Genomic DNA, 16,553 nt, shown 5'->3' on the forward strand with positions numbered 1-16,553 from the left:
ATGACTTATATGACTTTTATGTTTGCATGAGTACTTCATCTTTGATTTGTTTTTTTATCGACATGCCATACAAAGCAAGTTGGCTACCCCTGCTCTATGGGGTTTACATAAACATCTGAGCAGACCTGCTCAACATGGTATTGTCAATCGCATCCATTCAGGATATTTTCAGAAACATCATCCTGCTGTGCCCTCATGGTATTTTTGTGGATTTTTTAATTTATGGAGGTTTTTCATACTACATCAAATATATTGGCATTTTATTGAGACATGTTCAAAGACAGGATTAGTTGGCACCATCAACAGCAGGTGCTGTGTCTTTTGAATTTTAACTTTCATGGTTTACAATATATGAAAAAGAAGTAATTGAGTTTACTGGAACTGTAAGGCTAATTTTACAGTGCCAGTTAATGATAACATGATGTCGATGGGTGCTCATTTGCTCCATTGAAACGGATTCATGATCGTAATTTATGGGAACGAACTATCGTTGTTAGGGCTGATTTTCTGGTAAGTTGTCCCCTTTTCCAGGAATGCTCCCCTTTTTCCCACTTCCCTTTTCTCTTTGAAAGATTTTTATTGTCCTATCTTTTGTAGGGGCTGCCTAAAATTAGAAACAAACCCTTCCGTCTTCTCTGTTTTGAAGGTAATTTTGTCCTGGGTAATAGATTCTTTTCGCTTCTCTATAGCAAAGCTAAAGAAGTATCTAAAGGGGGGGCATCACTCATCTAGGAGATAAAGAAGCAGAGGAAGCCTGTCTTCTTACTCTTCTGAAGGAGTCTTGAGGGTCGTGCATGAGATTGGATCCTCTACAGAAGAGGAGAAGGAGGATTCTTCTAAGGTTTGTGAAACGGGTTAGCAGATTAGGTTTCACAGTGTGTTCTGAAAACCAAGACGCAGGGGTTTCTTACTCAGATTAGGTTTCTTTCATGGCATTATAAAGAATATATCCAAATAGGAACCTCTGACTAGTGTAATGGAAAAAATAGTACACGGTGCTGTCTCAGGGCACCAAAGGCTTTTTTCTTAGGAGACACCCTTAAGGAAGCAATGGTCAATGCCAGAGAAGGAGCCTATGATAAAACATAAATTAAAGTCGTCCTGTCTGGTAAATGAGAATCAGTTGGAAGATCAGCTGAAAGAGTGGGGGTTTCCCCTTAGGCAGACTGTAGTGCTGTCCAAGGCCAGTGCTAGCCTCACCAATGGACTGAAAGACGGACTGTGCCCTGAGAAGAATCTACATGGCCAGTGCAGTCCAGGCAAGTGTATCTATTGCCTCTCCTTAAAGAGGCTCTGTCACCAGATGATCAAATCCCTATCTCCTATTGCATGTGATCGGCGCTGCAATGTAGATAACAGTAACGTTTAGTTTTTTTTTAAAACGATCATTTTTGGCCAAGTTATGAGCAATTTTATATTTATGCAAATGAGCCTTTCTAATGGACAACTGGGCGTGTTTTCTCTTCTTTCCAACTGGGCGTGTATTGTGTTTGTAACATCTGGGTGTGTTTACTTGTTTTACTAGCTGGGCGTTGTGAATAGAAGTGTATCATGCTGACGAATCAGCATCATTCACTTCTCATCGTTACCACCCACCTTCTGGCAGTGCACAGACACACAGCGTGATCTCGCGAGATCACACTGTGACGTCACTTCCTTGGGGATGACTGATTAAGATCTTTCAAGGCGATTAGTATAGACTTTGACTTCTTATGCGATGGCACCCTAATTATCTATCTATCTATCTATCTATCTATCTGTAATGTGTTGGGGATAAATCTCCAAGTTTAAAGGGACCGTTACTTGACATGCTATTGTATTTTGGACCCATCGAGGGATTTTAATCATGTTGAGTTATATATATTTCAGTGTGCCTTTAACTGTTTGCTAATGTCTGCTGTTATCTGCTGTTTTTCCTCCATACTGTAGGTGGCGTTGCAGAGGAGGAGGGGTCAGTCTGGCTGCTGTGTATAGCATCTATGTTATGTTATTAAACCTTATTTATACTGTAATGTTGTGGCTCTGTTTATAGGTAACATGGTAATTGGTTTGGTGGCTTCTAAAATTGTAGGTGCCGGGATGCATGGTCTGGATGCTATTTTGGCTGTTTTCTGCAGCTCCATAACAGAGTAATGGTGAGCAGCATGGCTACGCTGCATTAGGATGCTGGGGGTGGCTTAATGTATAAAACGGCGGTGGGCCCCACAAACGTTGTTCATTGTCGGAAAGGAAGTTGGAGTGACCTGGGCTTGCATGCTGTGAGGGAATTGTGAGAGCTGCTAAGGAGGCTGGAGAGCTGTTGGGAAAGCTGCTGGAGATGCTGGCATTGATCATTAGGCCTGTAGCAGAGGTCCTGAAGAGCAAGCAGTGGATAGTAGGCAGGGGTCTTTCCACTGTGTTTAGGTCCGCTCGTGTGAGCAGTGGTGGGTGCAGGTAGCAGCCAAGAACAGCAAGTTAGCAGTCATGTTGCGGCCTAACCCCTTTACCATTGAGAGGTGCCCTTGGCCCTGTCTGCAACAGTGTAAAGCAGGACATTTATTATCGCCTGTCTGATCTGTGTCAAAAAACGGTGCCTCCCATATCGGGAAAAAACTGAGCTGGGGCAGACAGACACAGCAGCTTGGTCCCCCTTTCTTTAGACTATTAGAGGGAGTTGAGGGGCGTTAATACCAAGACTGAGGAAAAGAGGGAGGCAGGGAGAGGGCACAAAGGGGGACTGGGTGGGGAGAGATGTATTTAGAGTGAAAGGCAGGCAGAAAGAGTCCACGTAAGGCTTACAGGGTGGGGAGACAGATACACAGACTGGGAGGGAGAAGACACGTAATACAAATGGGCAGAGAAATAGAGAGTGGAGGGTCTGATGGGAAAGAAGTTTAGAGCTGCAGGCACTCATCTAATGGATCGACCTATTGCAGGAAGTGTGACTGGTTTGCAGCCCGGGAACGGGAACCAACTATATAGTGAAAAAAAATTTGCAACTACAACATGTCAGGGAGAAGAAGAAACAGCTTATAAATGAATTTACATATTTTATTTTTTTTTACTGAAATCGTAAAACGCCATTCATATGGAGGCACTGACTTGACATTCCCATTTTCAAGTTCTTACTTTTGGGATCTTGACTGTCCCCAAAATCTTTGCCAAACTCGTTGTGTTTATAGTAGCCAAATTTAGTCTAGAGGGGATTATCCTCGTGATGTACCTGGATGACTGGCTGATCAAAACAATCTCATTCTCACTTCTGCAGAAACCAATGGATCAGGTCATATTCTTTCGCTCTTCCCTAGGATGGATCCTGAATCTGGAAAAATCAAACTTTACTTCCACCAGAAATTGTCAGTTTCTTGACATTATCATGGACTCAGACAGTATGATTCTCAGCCTAACTCCGGAGAGGGTATCCTCTCTGACTTTGCAGGTCCAGGGTCTACTGGAACAGAGACCTACTTCGATTTGTCAGGTCATGCAGGTCCTTAGTATTATGTCTGCGGCTATAGATGCGGTCCCATGGGCCAGATTGCATCTCAGGCTTCTCCAGCTAGAAATCCTCAAGGACTGGAATAGACAGAGCGACTTGCCGGACCAGACATGGATATTAATGGCCTAGGGACTCACTACACTGGTAGATAAACTTGAGGAATGGCAGAAGTCTCAGCTCTCCTCAATGGGTTCCAACTACCAACCCCTCTAATTCAAGACGGAGATCCTGAGAAGATCAGCCCAGCGTCGCTCGACTCCAGAGTAGAGTATTCTGTCATCCACCACCAGGGAACTACTGGCAGTATCCAAGGCTATCCTTCATTTTGACACTCTTCTTTGTCCAGAGATGTGAGAGTACAGTTGGACAATGCCATCATGGTGGCCTACATCAATTGGTAGGGAGGAGCAAGGTTCCTGACCATACTAAGAGGGATCTGACATTGGCAGAGGCGTATGCAGTGGACATCATATATTTACGCATTGTTGTGTGTTGATCCACTTTTAGTATATTGCTTTGCAGTCACCATGCACTCTATCCTATGACATGTTACTATTCACATGTTGATGCATGGGTCCAGAACTTAAAGGGGTTTTCTCACAATTAAAAGCTATTACCAATCCTTAGGAAAGGTGACAAATGTTACATCAATGGGGGTCTGACTGCAAGGTCCCCCACTGATTGGGAAGAATTACATGGCATACACTTGAAACACTCCATGCAAGTTTATAAAATATATAGAAACAACTAAGTGTTTCCCTATCTCCAATAGATTTGGCTATAAAACAGGCTATATGCATGCTCTCCATTTGTTCCGTACAAAGCTACCCTGCAGTGGCTGTCCACAGGAGCAGTAACAAGGGTCCCCTGTTTTAGTGATTGAAGGGGTCCTAGCGATCAGTCCCCACTAATCTAACATTTATCACCTATTCAGAGGATAGGTAATACATTTTACTCATAGGAAAACCCCTTAAGTGACAATACCATGTACTACTTCTAAAATCTAAGAATACCACACTTGCAATAGTCAGAACACTTCACATGATGGTTCAACTATGGTGTTAATACCTGTACAAATCCTGTGAATGAATTGGTTTTATATAAACTCCTCAAAATTGCAACACCAAGAAGGACAAGCCGTAAGGTTATGCAAATAGGGGAAGTGGAAGGTATACCTAAGATCTGCAAATGATCACATTTTCAAGCACCTAGCTCCAAACTGGCATGTGGGAGGAACATAAAAACCAGATTGAAAGCAAAGTTTTTTAGCCACATGAAACCTCAAAAATTGGATTAAGTAGTGTGGCATGATTGTGCGATGCCTCCTGTTTGTCAATGTGCCAGTTATTTCCATTTGTCACAAACAAAGAGGGAGAAAATCCTTGAACTGAGAGGCCTTGGTTTATCACTCCGGCAGATCGCTACGCTCCTAGGCCGAGATGTCAGCACTGTTCAAAGTTGCGTGTCCCGGAGGTTGGGAGAACAACAACGAACGGTAATGACAGCAAGAGATGCGCGGAGGCGAACCTCTGCACGGACAGATCGTCTGATTGGAAGAATGGAGCGTAGTGATCCATTCTGTACTGCAAGTGAAATTGGACATCTCATCCCAAGTCTATGGCGGCAACCAGTGTCGGCACAAACCATCAGAAGGCGTTTGCACGACATTGGGCTATGAGCCAGATGTCCAGCTACAGGTATTCCATTGAGCACACGCCACCGCTCTCATAGGCTATCATGGTGCACATCAAGATGGCAATGGGGGCTGGAATAGAGGTCTATTCTCTTCAGCGATGTCCCGCTTTTGTATCAAACGCATTGATAGCCAGAGATTCGTCTGGAGACCATGTGAGCAATGCCATGAAGAGGCCTTCACAATTGAACGTAACACTGGTCCTACTCCTGGAATTATGATGTGGGGGGGGCATCCGGCCGGCCTTAGGTTGGATGGCGTCCTGTGCGGGACCCTATTGCTGCTCTTCACAAACCAAAAATTAACCACATATATACTGTACATACATAAAGGCAGAAATTTAGACAAACAGGCAAATATATATACACACATATTCCGGAATATATACATGCATAAAGGTAAATATATAGAGGCACAAACACATATATACAGACACACACACAAAGGCACATAAATACACAGACAGGAACATATACAAATACATAAAAGGCACATATATAGACATACAGGTGTCATGACTATGAGGTATGTGGACCCACTAGGCTGCTCTGCTGTAGCGGAGTAGCAGATGGCAAAATAATAGTCAATAACAGTCTCTAGGACAAGAGTACCTGGATAGATGATTTGGCAGATGCTCAGCGTGGCCGACACTTGGTGTAGCAGACACGTGGCTTAGCAGACACTTGGCACAGATGACACTTGGCACAGATGACACTTGGCACAGATAAAACTTGAGTTTGCACTGGAACAAACACAATTACTGGATACGAGATACGGGATACAGGATACGGGAACACAGGATACAACTAAGGGACCATTTGCAATAACGAACATGGGCAGACACAACAACACTCAGCCAAGTAGAAGAAGGGCAGAGCCCTTTTTAAAGTCCAGGGTGTAGAGAGATTGGCTTGGGAATTTTGCACTGGTGTTCGCCAGGAATGAGCAAGCGCACCCTATGGGAAACGGGGGAGCTGCAGCCGCATGTGCCTGCGTCTCTGGAGAGAGAGACGCCGACATTAAGGGAGTGTCCCGTGGGCACAACAACAGGCAGTGCACCTCCAAACAGATCATTTGCATGAATTAATTGCCATGAATTTGTTTTTGTTGTTTTATAGATTGCCATGTATGAAAATTCTACTTTAATACTGAACACACACTTACAAAGAGACATATATACACATGCAGACACATATATAGACACAGAGGCACATATACACACACATACTGGAACATATACACATGCAAACACAGAGACTTATATACACACACACACCTATACACACAGACACATATGCACACATACTGGAACATATACACATACAAACACAGGGACTTATATACACAGACACATATACACACATAGGCACTTAGCATCTCTCCTTACTGATAGGCTCACAGAATTCCTGCAGGGTGGGATGTGGGCGGAGCTTCCTCCTACTCTTGCTGCCTTCTGCTCTTGTTTCCTCCGTGAGTGTAACTTAGAGCAGAAGACAGAGCAGAGGCAGAGCCCAGTGGCGCCCCTAAATGCTGGGAGGGTGCAGTGCCCTCTACACTCGTACAGGTCGCACACCTCTAAGGCCGGCCCTGCGTGGCATAATGTACAGTAGCCGGATCCCTCTAGTCTTTATTTCAGGTACACTAACAACCTCGGTGTTACATTGATTTGGGTGTGGAACCAGTGGTACGGCCATTTCTCCAAAGTGTTCCAGAAGCTGTTTTTCAACAGGACAACGCCAAGCAGCATGTTGCTCGTGCTACTGTGAGCAGCCTGCGTGGCCTAAACATGCTACCATGGCCTGCAGCATCTCCGGATTTGTCTTCCATCGAGCACATCTGGGACGTCATTGGTCGGCAATTGCAAAGGCAGCTGCCAGCAGCTAATCTTGATGATTTGCGTGCCAAAGTGCATTCAGCGTGGCATAACATTCCCCAGACAACCATTAATAACCTCATAGATAGCATGCCAAGGCGTGTAAGTGCGTGTATTTCTGCGCGTTGCACTCATACTCTATACTGAATAAATCAAGATGTTTGGAATATTTTGGTTCCATTTTTTCATAATTTACATATTATTAACATGTCTATCGATCCTGTAATTTCCAAAATTTCAAAACTTTGCCTTCTTGGTGTTGCAATTTCAAAATTGAGGAGTGTATAACTGTTACCACTTAACCAAAATGAGGTCTTAGGGATAATCGCTAAAGCTGCTCATGCATAAATTTTTTGTTGCTATGCTGCTGATTTTAGTCAAATTCAGTGAAAATCGCACATCTATGGAGTCTGGCGGATAATTCCCCGACATCTGCTATTTAGGGAAAACAAGGATCGGACAAGTTGACATTGAATCTTTCTAATATCTGTTTGCCACATTGACAGACATCAGGGGGCAGTCCGCCACTAACCATATACATGAGATTGTCAGTGAATCCCTACTGTATTCCACAAGATAAGTGACACCACTGTTACTTCAGGAATAACATGGCAGTTCAGCCTATTTAAATGGGCAAGTTTATGGGGTAGTCGGACAACAGTTATCTTACATCTATGACTAGCCTAACTGGTATTCTGACCTAAGAAAAAAAATTCCAAAATACAACCACCATTCTTGTATTATAGGGAATTACCAACATTTATTTATCTAGGATTATCTATTTTCCCATCATGGCAAAATATCTCAGGACATCCTAGTGAAGAGGTAGGGGTATCACAGTATTTAAGCCCAGCATTAGTTTGGGGGATACTAAAACCATACATATAGTATGTATAAGGTAGTTATTAATATAGTGTAACATGCCCAAGGTCACGTAAGTAGCTGCTACATAAATCCATCAATGCAAAACACTGTAACCATAACATGGTTAATGTTAGTAACATACAACATATCAATTCTTGTTTTGCCTCTTCAAGTGAAGAAATTGTTGCATTACATGTATATTTCTTAATTGTACCCTGCAATATTTTTTCTCTTTTTTTTTCTGTTTGCTTACACAACAAACACTGTTCAGAAGGACACTGGGAGGACACAACAGCAGAACAACACCCAAAACAATCACTTCAGAAGTGACTGCCTTTGAAAATCATTTGTCCTTCCTGACCTCTGTGTTTATAGTAAGAGGAGACATGAAACAAGTGCATCTCCTGATGTCCCTGAGACTACCGACCCTGAGCAGCTACTGTTTGACTCCCCAGGAAGCGTGACCAAGCATGGAATGCCATCCCCTCCAAAGGGTAATAGGGGGCACTGAATGTCATTGAGGCCCATTTACCTAAAGGAAGGAATAGCAGGAGGAAAACACATCCCATTCTGCTTGTAAACTGATCCCGAATTACAGCCCAAAACATGGTGCACTTCATTACTGTCAATGACAAAACAGTTAGCACAGTGTTTACTTTCTCTCCAGGAGCACGAAACGTCCGGATGTAGCACAGGACAGGCTTTTTTTCATTGTTTCCCTGTTCTGTTTCACTGTGAATGGAAAGATTTTCATTATTCTTTAAAAAATGATACTGACCACAAAACTATGATAGGAGCCAAAACCATAACACAGTACTTGAGTTGTCATCCTCGGTCAAAGATTTTATAAATTCTACACAGTTATAACTGTACATGTAAAAGTTGTGTCATGCCAATATGGCTACTACCATATGGGTAATCACCCATCTTTCCTAGACCCTTAAGTAGTAAATAGAATGGAAGCAGAGAATGATTTAATATATGACTAGAATTTCTAGTCAGGAGTCTGGGAAAGATGTGGAAATTATAATGGTGGTCAAATAAAACATTAACCACCAAATCAATTGTAGGTGAAAGCAAAATAGTTGCCATTGGGTATAAAACACAGGCACAACACGGGTGATCTTCCCAAAACACAGGTGATCTTCAACTTAAACCTTATATATGTGAAAATAGAAGTAAGCTAAAACTTTCACACAAAAACGGGTGTAACAAGTAAAAACAAAAAAAATTCCAAAACTTGCAGTGGCGCCCAGCTCCATTAGAGCATGAAGGGATTATGATTATTTTGGTCTTCTATGTCTTTTCCTTCTTTCCTGGGTATCTCAATGATCTGCATTCATTTTCCCACTCTCACCTTCATCATCTATAGTTATCACTAACTGCACCTCACCTCTGAGTGGCGATGGGTCCCCTTAGTTATTTGGGCCCCAGGGGTCTAGCTAGGGAAGCTGGTGAAGCATGTGCCCCAGGCACCGTATTCCATATGGGCGCCAAGAAGACGCTCTGCCATGGACAGGGTATTTAGATAAATGGCTAGGGCAGTAAATTCAATCTTTTGGCCCAGGTGGAGGAAAACCTAGCTTCACCTCTGCTTGGCCACATAGCATCTCATTTACCTGCTAACCATGTAGTTAGGCCCATGGCTTTTATGAATCCCTGGTGGTACCTCATATACATTATTCATTCATCTTAAAAGGCCATTTGGTAAGTAATATGCTGTCTAACAAGCCTGGCTCAATACCTTCAGTAATAATTTGCCAAACAAATGGCAGAACGCTGGAGCTCATGGTACAGAGGTTAGAACAGAGGCTAAGTTGGCATTGCTCCTACCATGCTTTTTACAAGATAAATGGTATTTATAGAGAAAAAAAAAGAAAGAAGGGAAATCCAATTAAATGCTTCCTGTCTGTTAGTTAAAATAAACTGTTTCTACTTAAGTATAATTTTACTTATATGTACACTTCACAGATGGGGCAAACAGGCTGAAGAACAAGCTCATTCCACTTTTTGTTTAGCTTATAACATTGTAATTGTGGAGTGATACACACCTTAACAGATTGTTCTTTTCTCTGAAATGTTTTCAAATACATACACAGTTTATAGACAATACCTCTTAAGACTTAGAAGGTCACTTGTAAAAACCCTTTCTTATGATGCACCATGCCTTTCTTCTCCATAAGCACAAGTGCAGAGAGATATTTACTTTCAACATTAGCCAACCATTTATGTCAGGCCAGAGATGCAAAGGTGCTAATCCAAATCTTACAGTGCATGAAAGCCAACTGTTCACATTTCATTATCCAACCTTTGGTTTTATTTATTGTCTTATGGGACTATGTTGATGGGGGTCATCTGTACTTAGGGATGCACTTTCTGAATAGGATACAGGTGGGAAATGAATCACTCCAAATGTTAATACATTTTGTGAGTTTGTTTGCTTAGTATTTGGTTGAACTTTACAAATTGAACAAAAGTGGAGACCAAAGACAGAAAAATACAGACATTACACAAACATTAACAGATAATGTATCAGCGCTAAAGTCACAACAAAAAATATGGATACATCAATAGCTTAGAATGTTTTAATAATGGTTTTCCAAGTTATTGAAAAAAGCTATTTCCTAACACTCCATTTAAAGGAGATGTCTGGTTTATAAAACGAATCTTAAAAATTATTAGGGGGCATTCTGAATTAATAGAGGAGGTTCCCCTGTTTAGGACCAACATGTGCTAGCCAGAGCGAAAAAAGGCTACAAAGAGCGTCTCTTGCTATGGAGGACCCAAAACATTAATGCGTTACATTAAATGCTAAATGTGTAATTCCTCATCTCACCTGTGGTGGCACTGCAATTCAATTAAAAACTTGCTGCTAGGTCGCCCCACAGATTTACAGCTAATGGGTGTGGGCTCCAGATTTGGGACACCCTAGGGTCATCTTAATGGTTGGGGACCCTTCTATCAAAAAAAGTTTGTCCAGAGCAGATAACCCATCACACAGGGTTTTTCTTTTGTAGCTTTTTTTACGAGCATTTTAATGTCTTTTTTTTTTAACCCCTGTCACATTAAAATATGAAAAAATATCCCAAAGCGACACTTTTTTAAATTTATTTCTCATAAATTAAAAACAGTAAAATTGGCTGCTCCTCTGCAGCCGATTGGGCATTACTTTTTTTTCCCCATCAATTTTAAGAACAATTTTTAGGGACAATGTATGTAGCATTCAATTTATATGATTAAAAAAATGCATACGATCATAAAAGAAAGAAATGTTTCTATTATTCTTCATGCATGTGTTTTGTACAAATTATTACAGATATGGGGATGCCAAATATATGTATATCATCTGCAAATTTTATATGCAAGCATCAACATGATGCCCTCACATTGACTATTGAGCAAAACTCCAGCAAGTCCAAAATGTTGTGGCTGATATATCCTAAATTAAATTTTAAAATAATTAATTATATATCTAATAATATATATTATAATAAAAATACAGTTAAAGGAATTCAAGTCTCAAAAGGACATCCCCTATTTAAACTAAAGCCGGGGGTCCAGCTTCTCTCACGTCTGCCAATAGCAGTGGCTGCCGCAGGGGAAATGTAGCATTACATGGTGGCCATTCAAATGAATGGCTGTCCATGTAATGCATGGATGCACCGGGTCCACCAGAGCGGCTCTTTGTTCTGGCACATTGAAGAGAGTTCTGAGTGGGGGACCCCCCTCTATGACTCCATATGCCCTAATATTAGACAGTGTAATACGCAATCATATATTTAGATTAATAAATCCATGCTATGGCCCCTTCATTCTCAGGATCGATGGGGGTCCCAGAGGTCAGACCATAACCAATCATGATGGCATATCCTAGCGATATACCATAACTTTATAAGATGGGGATACTACTGAACATCAGAGAGCTATGGTAAAACTAACAATATGGCTAACATAACCTGTACCCTAAGAGCTAGTTCAAACGGCGGAATTTTGCAGGTGGGACCCGCTACAAAATCTTCCGCGGAACTATTCCTGTTATCGGCAGGAAGATTCCTCCTCCCATTGAAATCTATGGGAGGCGGGATTTTGCAGCGGAATCTGTGACGGATTCCGCTTTCAAAATTCCTACGTGAACATAGCCTTAAAGTGGCGATGTCTTGATTTTTAACAGAAAACTCCCTGGCTACAGTCGTTCAGAGTCATAGCAGTCAATTGGGACTGTATGTTTGAAAATTGAAAGCAAAATTACAACTTTTTACAACATATCACCATTTAATGTAAATAAAAAGTTCAGAAAGAATAGAAATATTTTGCATTCTTGTTTCTATATTGAGTTCAAGTAATTTCATGTGTTTTTTATTTATATACATAGTTGCTTTCAATAATTGTTCAAGAATCTGTTGGTTTTGGTTTGTCCAGACAGAGTTTTATCTCCATTCCACTGACATGTGACCTAACAGCATAGTTCTAACTGTCATCTTCACTCCCACAATGCATTGCTCTGAGGTAATAGGAATTCAGCAGAATTATGAAATTACTTCTATCAGAACAGTACTAATTAAAAAGCAACACAATATAAGTAAAGCGTTTCTGACCTGGCTGTGTCCATTTGTAAGTATGGCCTTTTTCGGTGTTTTCGTATATGTCCCCTTGTTTTTATCGGTTCTGTTTGTGCATCAGGAACGTTCTGTTCCAGTTTAGGAGTTAGGGACTCGCAAGTCTGGGGATCCTTGTCGTGGATTGCGAGCTTGCGTCCTTTTGGCCAAAATGATTACCAATACCCCAGGTATTTTTCATTATTATGTATATTCGCTTCTCTTGGACACAGCCGGGTCTTTGATGCTGGGAGAGCATGGTGTGTTGTTGTTTTGCATAGCAAGCAGGGTAGCCCGCTCTATGAATTATCAAGGCGTCACAAATAGGCTTCTACCTGGCTATACACGTTGTGCCTCATGACGTACACACTATCCCTCCATGTTTCACTCACTTGCACCCCATTGTCCATTTATTTCTATTGAGGCACTTCACTCATTACTGCCCCCTATATTTCACTTATAGTATTACACTTGCACACACACTATTCATTTATTATTTCTTACTACACATCCCATGCACCACACACCACTCCCCTCAAGACTAGTGGGAGTGGCTATTATTATTTAAAGCACCTGCTCGCCCTTTCATCATCGTTTCTGACCTGGCTGTGTCCATTTGTAAGTATGGCCTTTTTCGGTGTTTTCGTATATGTCCCCTTGTTTTTATCGGTTCTGTTTGTGCATCAGGAACGTTCTGTTCCAGTTTAGGAGTTAGGGACTCGCAAGTCTGGGGATCCTTGTCGTGGATTGCGAGCTTGCGTCCTTTTGGCCAAAATGATTACCAATACCCCAGGTATTTTTCATTATTATGTATATTCGCTTCTCTTGGACACAGCCGGGTCTTTGATGCTGGGAGAGCATGGTGTGTTGTTGTTTTGCATAGCAAGCAGGGTAGCCCGCTCTATGAATTATCAAGGCGTCACAAATAGGCTTCTACCTGGCTATACACGTTGTGCCTCATGACGTACACACTATCCCTCCATGTTTCACTCACTTGCACCCCATTGTCCATTTATTTCTATTGAGGCACTTCACTCATTACTGCCCCCTATATTTCACTTATAGTATTACACTTGCACACACACTATTCATTTATTATTTCTTACTACACATCCCATGCACCACACACCACTCCCCTCAAGACTAGTGGGAGTGGCTATTATTATTTAAAGCACCTGCTCGCCCTTTCATCAGCGTTTCTGACCTGGCTGTGTCCATTTGCAAGTATGGCCTTTTTCGGTGTTTTCGTATATGTCCCCTTGTTTTTATCGGTTCTGTTTGTGCATCAGGAACGTTCTGTTCCAGTTTAGGAGTTAGGGACTCGCAAGTCTGGGGATCCTTGTCGTGGATTGCGAGCTTGCGTCCTTTTGGCCAAAATGATTACCAATACCCCAGGTATTTTTCATTATTATGTATATTCGCTTCTCTTGGACACAGCCGGGTCTTTGATGCTGGGAGAGCATGGTGTGTTGTTGTTTTGCATAGCAAGCAGGGTAGCCCGCTCTATGAATTATCAAGGCGTCACAAATAGGCTTCTACCTGGCTATACACGTTGTGCCTCATGACGTACACACTATCCCTCCATGTTTCACTCACTTGCACCCCATTGTCCATTTATTTCTATTGAGGCACTTCACTCATTACTGCCCCCTATATTTCACTTATAGTATTACACTTGCACACACACTATTCATTTATTATTTCTTACTACACATCCCATGCACCACACACCACTCCCCTCAAGACTAGTGGGAGTGGCTATTATTATTTAAAGCACCTGCTCGCCCTTTCATCAGCGTTTCTGACCTGGCTGTGTCCATTTGTAAGTATGGCCTTTTTCGGTGTTTTCGTATATGTCCCCTTGTTTTTATCGGTTCTGTTTGTGCATCAGGAACGTTCTGTTCCAGTTTAGGAGTTAGGGACTCGCAAGTCTGGGGATCCTTGTCGTGGATTGCGAGCTTGCGTCCTTTTGGCCAAAATGATTACCAATACCCCAGGTATTTTTCATTATTATGTATATTCGCTTCTCTTGGACACAGCCGGGTCTTTGATGCTGGGAGAGCATGGTGTGTTGTTGTTTTGCATAGCAAGCAGGGTAGCCCGCTCTATGAATTATCAAGGCGTCACAAATAGGCTTCTACCTGGCTATACACGTTGTGCCTCATGACGTACACACTATCCCTCCATGTTTCACTCACTTGCACCCCATTGTCCATTTATTTCTATTGAGGCACTTCACTCATTACTGCCCCCTATATTTCACTTATAGTATTACACTTGCACACACACTATTCATTTATTATTTCTTACTACACATCCCATGCACCACACACCACTCCCCTCAAGACTAGTGGGAGTGGCTATTATTATTTAAAGCACCTGCTCGCCCTTTCATCAGCGTTTCTGACCTGGCTGTGTCCATTTGTAAGTATGGCCTTTTTCGGTGTTTTCGTATATGTCCCCTTGTTTTTATCGGTTCTGTTTGTGCATCAGGAACGTTCTGTTCCAGTTTAGGAGTTAGGGACTCGCAAGTCTGGGGATCCTTGTCGTGGATTGCGAGCTTGCGTCCTTTTGGCCAAAATGATTACCAATACCCCAGGTATTTTTCATTATTATGTATATTCGCTTCTCTTGGACACAGCCGGGTCTTTGATGCTGGGAGAGCATGGTGTGTTGTTGTTTTGCATAGCAAGCAGGGTAGCCCGCTCTATGAATTATCAAGGCGTCACAAATAGGCTTCTACCTGGCTATACACGTTGTGCCTCATGACGTACACACTATCCCTCCATGTTTCACTCACTTGCACCCCATTGTCCATTTATTTCTATTGAGGCACTTCACTCATTACTGCCCCCTATATTTCACTTATAGTATTACACTTGCACACACACTATTCATTTATTATTTCTTACTACACATCCCATGCACCACACACCACTCCCCTCAAGACTAGTGGGAGTGGCTTTTATTATTTAAAGCACCTGCTCGCCCTTTCATCAGCGTTTCTGACCTGGCTGTGTCCATTTGTAAGTATGGCCTTTTTCGGTGTTTTCGTATATGTCCCCTTGTTTTTATCGGTTCTGTTTGTGCATCAGGAACGTTCTGTTCCAGTTTAGGAGTTAGGGACTCGCAAGTCTGGGGATCCTTGTCGTGGATTGCGAGCTTGCGTCCTTTTGGCCAAAATGATTACCAATACCCCAGGTATTTTTCATTATTATGTATATTCGCTTCTCTTGGACACAGCCGGGTCTTTGATGCTGGGAGAGCATGGTGTGTTGTTGTTTTGCATAGCAAGCAGGGTAGCCTGCTCTATGAATTATCAAGGCGTCACAAATAGGCTTCTACCTGGCTATACACGTTGTGCCTCATGACGTACACACTATCCCTCCATGTTTCACTCACTTGCACCCCATTGTCCATTTATTTCTATTGAGGCACTTCACTCATTACTGCCCCCTATATTTCACTTATAGTATTACACTTGCACACACACTATTCATTTATTATTTCTTACTACACATCCCATGCACCACACACCACTCCCCTCAAGACTAGTGGGAGTGGCTATTATTATTTAAAGCACCTGCTCGCCCTTTCATCAGCGTTTCTGACCTGGCTGTGTCCATTTGTAAGTATGGCCTTTTTCGGTGTTTTCGTATATGTCCCCTTGTTTTTATCGGTTCTGTTTGTGCATCAGGAACGTTCTGTTCCAGTTTAGGAGTTAGGGACTCGCAAGTCTGGGGATCCTTGTCGTGGATTGCGAGCTTGCGTCCTTTTGGCCAAAATGATTACCAATACCGCAGGTATTTTTCATTATTATGTATATTCGCTTCTCTTGGACACAGCCGGGTCTTTGATGCTGGGAGAGCATGGTGTGTTGTTGTTTTGCATAGCAAGCAGGGTAGCCCGCTCTATGAATTATCAAGGCGTCACAAATAGGCTTCTACCTGGCTATACACGTTGTGCCTCATGACGTACACACTATCCCTCCATGTTTCACTCACTTGCACCCCATTGTCCATTTATTTCTATTGAGGCACTTCACTCATT

The sequence above is a fragment of the Rhinoderma darwinii genome, chromosome 1 (assembly GCF_050947455.1).
Source record: "Rhinoderma darwinii isolate aRhiDar2 chromosome 1, aRhiDar2.hap1, whole genome shotgun sequence".
Taxonomy (NCBI): domain Eukaryota; kingdom Metazoa; phylum Chordata; class Amphibia; order Anura; family Rhinodermatidae; genus Rhinoderma; species Rhinoderma darwinii.